This window comes from Halyomorpha halys, unplaced genomic scaffold (genome assembly GCF_000696795.3).
Source record: "Halyomorpha halys isolate HHAL.00 unplaced genomic scaffold, Hhal_1.1 Scaffold163.1, whole genome shotgun sequence".
Taxonomy (NCBI): domain Eukaryota; kingdom Metazoa; phylum Arthropoda; class Insecta; order Hemiptera; family Pentatomidae; genus Halyomorpha; species Halyomorpha halys.
Window position 1 is genome coordinate 268,639 of NW_027116712.1, and position 6,663 is coordinate 275,301.

Genomic DNA, 6,663 nt, shown 5'->3' on the forward strand with positions numbered 1-6,663 from the left:
ATAGTTAAAATTTAGAGTATTGTACAAATAATAATAATAAAAATAAATTGTAATACTTCCCAATAATAATTATATATAAAGAAATTAGCGAGTTTGTACATGCATTAAATCATATATAATAAATACTCCTTGGTATTTACAAAATGTAGAGTGCTAATATTGGTTATATTCATAATTGTTATAAAGCTAATTTTTTGTATTATTCGGGATGTCAAAAGATAAAAACGTGTAAGAAAGCAAAATACGTTATTTAACTGGTTAAGGGTTTTAGCCAATGTATTATTTTGGTTACTTTTAAGTATATAAGTATACTGCTCATTTGGTTTTCTTCTTTATTTTTATTCCTCTTCCTCCTTTCTTCTTCTTATTAAGCTGAATAATACTTCAATGAATAAAGATAATATAAATTTTTAGTGTTAGAAACTTGAATATAAATTAAAAGAACGCTGTTTAAAGTTCTTAAAATCTATATTTCTTTAGATGGCAATAATGTGATGTATGAAATTTTAAAAGCTACCAACATTAATCTTTATCATTCGTTATGAAAACAATACAGACCCATATTTTTGAGTGCTCTTTCCATTCAAAATGGTTTAAATATGCATTTTGTTTGCATATAAACATAAATTTTATAAATGGAACTTATGAAGAATCCTGCATTGTTGTCAATTTTTTTTTTTCACAAAGCAAATAAACATGTAGTTCAACGACGAAGAGATTTTGTCAATTTATATTTAAAAACAACTCTGTAGATTATTTCACAAAGCTAAATATTAAATGAGTTAATTGTATTGGTTAATAAAAAATTGTTTCGGAAAGGTGGATGGATGGTATGCCGAATTCGAGAACCATCAACACCCCTCTGGGAAATTAGTTCAAGAATTGTGAGTTTTTTCATTCATATTTTATGACTTCTGTCATAGAGGAATAAGTAAGCTAATGGGGAGTAAAATTGATGTCCGGTAGGGGGTCGAATGAATTTCAGGGGAGGAGGGGTTCAAATTCATTGAGTATGTATCTTTCCCGGGACCTTAGTAAAGATGTTTCACTATATAATAAACCACAATTTACAAGTTATATAAATACACCCTTTTTTAAAAAATTGAAACAGTATATACATTACATTTATAAAGAATCAGGGGCCCGCTGAAATATTCAGCGTTTAGCAGACAGCTTATAATTAACATTTAATGATACGAGCTGTTCCTTTATGATTGGACTCAAATAAAACTGCCACAATTTCTTATATTACTTTGACCATTTGTTGTTTCATCTCGATTTATTTTTTCCTCGAGCGGCGAACCAAACAATGGAACCTCAACAATGTCATGCTCAAATGAACGTGAACAACGCGGCATGTCAGGCCCTTAGGGATGCACCCACTTGTCCGTCCTTGTAGAACAGATATATATTGTGGAGCCCTTGGAAGGGACGGACTACTGCGCATGCCCATCATCTCAAGACCGTTTCCTTGTTCAGTGGTGCGCGCGCCTCTGGTATGTTATGTGCTCGGACTGGTGTTAGTGTAGTTTTACGTTTTCCGAAACACAATTTGTATTACATGATTTATTTGTCCGAGATTTGTGGTTTATTATTAAAGTGTTCCTATTAAAGTGACCTGTAAGTTTTTTTTTGTTTTTTTCTACTTGTTGATATTTTTGAAAGATGTTGACTATGAATAACTCTGTATGTGTTTACATCAGAAAAGACTGATTTTTTTTTTTTTTTTAATGATGTAGTATCTCACATTGTCTGCTGTTTCTTTCATACTTACATATTGAAGATTGTAGAATTAACAATAATTTATTTTGAAAATTTCATATTAATGTTTGTTTTTTGTCTTTTTAGTTACAGTTTAATTATGTTTCAATTTTAGACATATCTCTGTTTACTGCATCATTTTATCTATAGTTATAGCGTTGTTAATAGTTAGGATTGTCTTTTGCACGAGACTGTACCTCCCCTCCTCCCCCAAACTCAATTGTTAAAATAATTTATTTACTTACCTAAAGTTCCTATTTATTATTATAGATAAGAATATGATATATTTTTTTAAATAATAGTTTTGTTCTTATTATTGTTTATTTTTTTTTTTGTTATATTCTTTTACCATTGGTTAGTTTAATAATGAAAATTTATCAATGACTCTTCCAAAACTTCTTATCACAAGATTTACTTTAGGTGTTACTGTCAAGAGTGTACGAATTATAATGAACGTGTAAGTTGCTTATAGCTTCAAATTTGTGAGAGAGACCACATAGTTTTGTTATTTTCCTTGGACATAAACTTATCAAACATACGTTTTTCATTTTATATTTTTTATTTTTTTTTACATATTCCATAACTATAAATATGAGGATAATGAACATAATAAACCTAATGAAATAAAATAATCTCAATAAAGTTATTAAAGCAGAAAAAAAAAACTTTCAAAGCTTTTTGTTTGTAATTAAATATGATATTCTACAAATAACTTCGATGTTTCAAAAACTTACGTCTGGATGAAGTTCTTCAGTGCCATTTTTCGAAAAACGTATCATTAATTATATCTCATACTAATTTATTACTATATTTCGCTATCCATGTATCCTAATTTTAAATAAACCGCATCCTACTCGTAAATTTTTTCTTTCCGTGTTTATAGCTCGTTGCCAGATAACAGGTTAATGTCAACCATACTAGTTGATCCAACTTGTTTGGCCTGCTGAGAAAATTGTTCTGCCTCTAGCTAATGGAAGCCTAGAAAGTCACCACTACCGCGTATTGTAGGAGTGGGAGAAATCTATAAATTCTTTATGGGTTCTATAAAATTTCCCAACAATTTTGACCAGATTTCTCAGGTCTGGATATCATTCTATGAAGATTACATTTCAACAAACATTTTTGGAAAACTGAACTCTCTAAATAGAGTTTATCAACAATTCTAAGTGTAATTACATATTTTAGTAATGTTTTGTTGGTTTGAAAGAATTTTAAGTTGATTCTCAAACTTCTAATTTTCCTTATTTTTGAGTGTTCAAATTATTAGGATTACGACACAGATGGGTTTTCCATATACATGAGTAGTTTTATGACAATTTATACGTAAATAAAAGTTTGAGATGATTAAAAAATAAAAAAAAATGTGTACCAATGGCGTTCCTGCACGACGGACGTTTACCTGGAAAGGCCCTGCTAGGGATGGAATATCGATATTTTATCTCGATATTCGATATTCATATTTTGTTACCTATAACTTTATCCTTCGACGTATCAGTTGTATTTAAAAAAATAAATTTCTCTCTAAGCGTATAAAAAAGCACACATATGTTTTAAATAGAAGAGCAAACAATAGATCAGTTTAGATATTTAGCTCTCTACAAATAATTACACACCCGAGAATTTCATTTAAATTAATTTCATCGTCAACATTGACATCAAACTTTGGCATCAATAATTCAAAATTATTCAATCTCAATATTGATATTTCTTTAAAGAAAGACTAAGAAATTTTATGGACGTTTTTTAAATGAAGCATTAAATTTTAGCATCGAAATAAGATATGGATATTCCTCTTTCATATTAATATCGAAATAAAACTTCAGCAACAAGATTCCAAAATTATTTCATCGAAATATCGATATTTCAAATTTAACATTGATAGAATTTGTTTGCCAAATGTTTATATCGACAATAATAAAATATTCCAATAAAATTTTTATCTTAAAAATTCTTTAAAATATCATAATTTTTTACTGATGAAATATCGATATTTTTTGGATTATCGTTGCCAAAGTTTGAAAACGTTATGAAATAGAAGTATTAGAATGTTTGTATGTTGAGTATGTCGGTATTTGAATTGGATATTATCTTTTTTTCTGAAAATTATTTAACCAATGAACATTACCAATCATATTTTAGTTAATGTTGGGTGTTGTAATGTTTATGTTATGGTTGCCATGGCGTTGCTTTGCTATACATCCTTCTATGATTTACTATATTATTATTACTATTTCTTTAATTTGTTAATTTTTCAGAAATATAACATATCGAGATTGTTAACCGATATCGATATATATCGATACGTTGTTTCCGAAATCCCTGGGCCCAACACTCATGGCCTCTCTCTCTCCACTTCACATGCTTTAGGAAACTAAAGAAACGACTTTTTGCTATTCTCTAAGACTCCCTAAACACGAACAAGAATAGAAATTGTGGTGACTAAATTTCGCGTGCTCAAGTCCTCTGGGCTCGTTTTGAAAACGTCTTCCCTATTCTAGGTACAAGTGGGTGAATTGAGCACCCAATTCTTGACCTGCTGTGGGCTTTTCTTTTTTTGTGTTCGAACTGGTGTGTGTATCCAAGAACCTGTAAACTAAGAGACTGTCAACACAGTTACTGCAATATAATATTTTGATGATATTGTAGATTTTTCTCAGTTACTTTTTTTACTTAGTTTTTGAAATATCATGATTTTATTTGTACCGTTTATTACATAAGATCTCATGTTTTGTTCGTTTCGGTATATGTTTTGACTTATATAAACCTCCTTGAAAAACGCACATTTTTATTATTTTTTATGAACATTAAATATTTAATTATTATAGGAAAAAATACTTTCTGAATTCTGTTACTTCTGGGCCCTGTTTCATAATGAGAGAGAAAACTGCTGGCCAACTGTATTGGGTTGCTCAATACACAGCATACTTAGATCTTGTCAGACATTTTTTTTTATAAATCTTATAAAAATATAGGCATAGTAGAGTACGCATGTAATATAAGATTTTTATTTTCATTTTATCATTCTTGTACTTTTGTTTTTATCTTTCTATGCTTTTTTGTTTTTCATATTTTCTTTCTTAACCCAAATATTTCCTTTTTTTTTCCCCTCTTTAACAAACATAGAATAAAATTAAAATACAAAATATAAATAGTTCAAAAATAAAAGTACACAAATAACAAAGTACCACCACTAATTCATTTTTCTTGTACAATTACAAGTCAGCATGCAAACTAAAATAATATTTGTTTGTACTTTATTATGAAAATGTCCCTGGAATTAAATTTTTGAATCTATCAAATATTGTCAAAATCAGCTCAAAAACACGTTTATTTAATTAGAAAACTTTTATGGTTTTTAATTGCAATTGGAAGCTTTAGACGAATTCATATGTCCGTAAACAAATATTTTTCTATTCTCAACACTCAAAACTAAAAGAAATCGTTTCATCATTTAATTTCACCAAAGAATCCGTTATCATAATTAAATCATTTATGTATTGGCACTTCATCATTTTTCTTCCGTTTTAAGAAAAAACTGTCTAGCTGTTTGGGAAAATTCAAATTATGATGACGGAGTTTTTGGTGAAAGCGAATCCTCAAACGATTTTATTTGAGGTTATACCTAATTTAACCTTTAGATCATAACAGTGCCCGATTCGTTTTTGTCTTAGAATTTATTATATATCAGAATCTATTGAAAACATTACGCCATCAATAGAAAATAGGTAAGCTGCGCTAGATAAAAACTTATAAAAGTTAGTAAATTAGCGATACCTTAAAAAAAAAAAAAAATTGTAAAAATCAAATAAACATTTCAAAAAAGTTTATCAGAGTATATATTCTGAGAATATATATTATATGAGAATATATATATTCTGAAATACTCAGATTATATATTCAGCCACATATACCTTTTAACGGTAACTTATACCTTGTATTTTTTATTCAAATGCTTCACATAATTAAAGTTCTTGATTGCATTCTGAATTGGCCATAATTGGCTTTAAGCCTTCTTCAACCCGCATAAGCCCGCACTGATGGAAAGCTTAGAAGAAAACGCTTAAAATTCTAATTTTCCCACCAATTTAGAATTGCCAGTTGTTTCACAACTCGAGTAATTAGATATACCTGATTTGCATAAGTTTTTTTTTTATCTTACACCGAATTCTGATGTTCAACTCTTAGTATCTATAATAATACTGCTACTGCTAAGGAAATATTGTATATATATAAATAACGGTACTATACATCCATTTTCCGGCTCTCTGGGACGATGGATTTTGCCGAGTGAAGTATGAAATGAAAGAGTAATTCATGGTGAAGTGATGAATCTCAACTTCGATTCTTAAATTCTAACTGGAGCTTTACTAAAAGCTCATAAAAAATGTGAGGGGTTTCAAAACTCTAGTTGAGGGAAGTCGGCGGTTCGTGACAGTGGAAATTACGTTTTATAGATTTCGACAGGGATATCAATATGCAAGTACATTACTATGAAGCGTGAGTTGGGCCCTGTCTTTTTAGGCCCAAGAATGAACCATTTTTGAGAAGCACTCGAATAAGGTACAGGTAAAATCTCATTGAAAGGCAACATTGCCATGGGATACTTATGTCAAGATTGATTATTCAACCAGTTGGGGTGAACGTTTTTAAACAAGCTCGAGATCCTGAAAATCGTTTTATCAAATTAGTTTAGCCTTTCCATTCGTGCTTATATAACAATATTTTCAGCTGAAGACTTTTTTTTTATTTATTTTTTTTCTTTCCTTACGTCGGCCCAAGACTCCCGTTGGAGTCCTACACTGCCCCTGTTGTTATATTATAAAAGAATGGAACTGAGGATGTAAATTGTTATTATTAATTTTATTATTTAATTTAATTTGTTATTATTTATTTAATTTTAAA

General features: G+C 29.3%; 1 protein-coding gene across 2 annotated transcripts in view; it reads left to right on the forward strand.

The window, feature by feature from the left end:
- The window catches only part of kug (kugelei), a 537,878-nt gene that overhangs the window by 126,131 nt on the left and 405,084 nt on the right, over window positions 1-6,663 (forward strand). Inside the window, exon 1 of one of the 2 annotated variants that reach the window (XM_067053445.1) lies at window positions 1,522-1,620. The exons of the other annotated variant lie outside the window; for it this stretch is intronic. The gene's annotated coding sequence lies outside the window, so the exon portion shown is untranslated. Of the gene's footprint in view, window positions 1-1,521; window positions 1,621-6,663 lie in introns of those variants that run through there. 2 annotated transcript variants of the gene reach the window in all.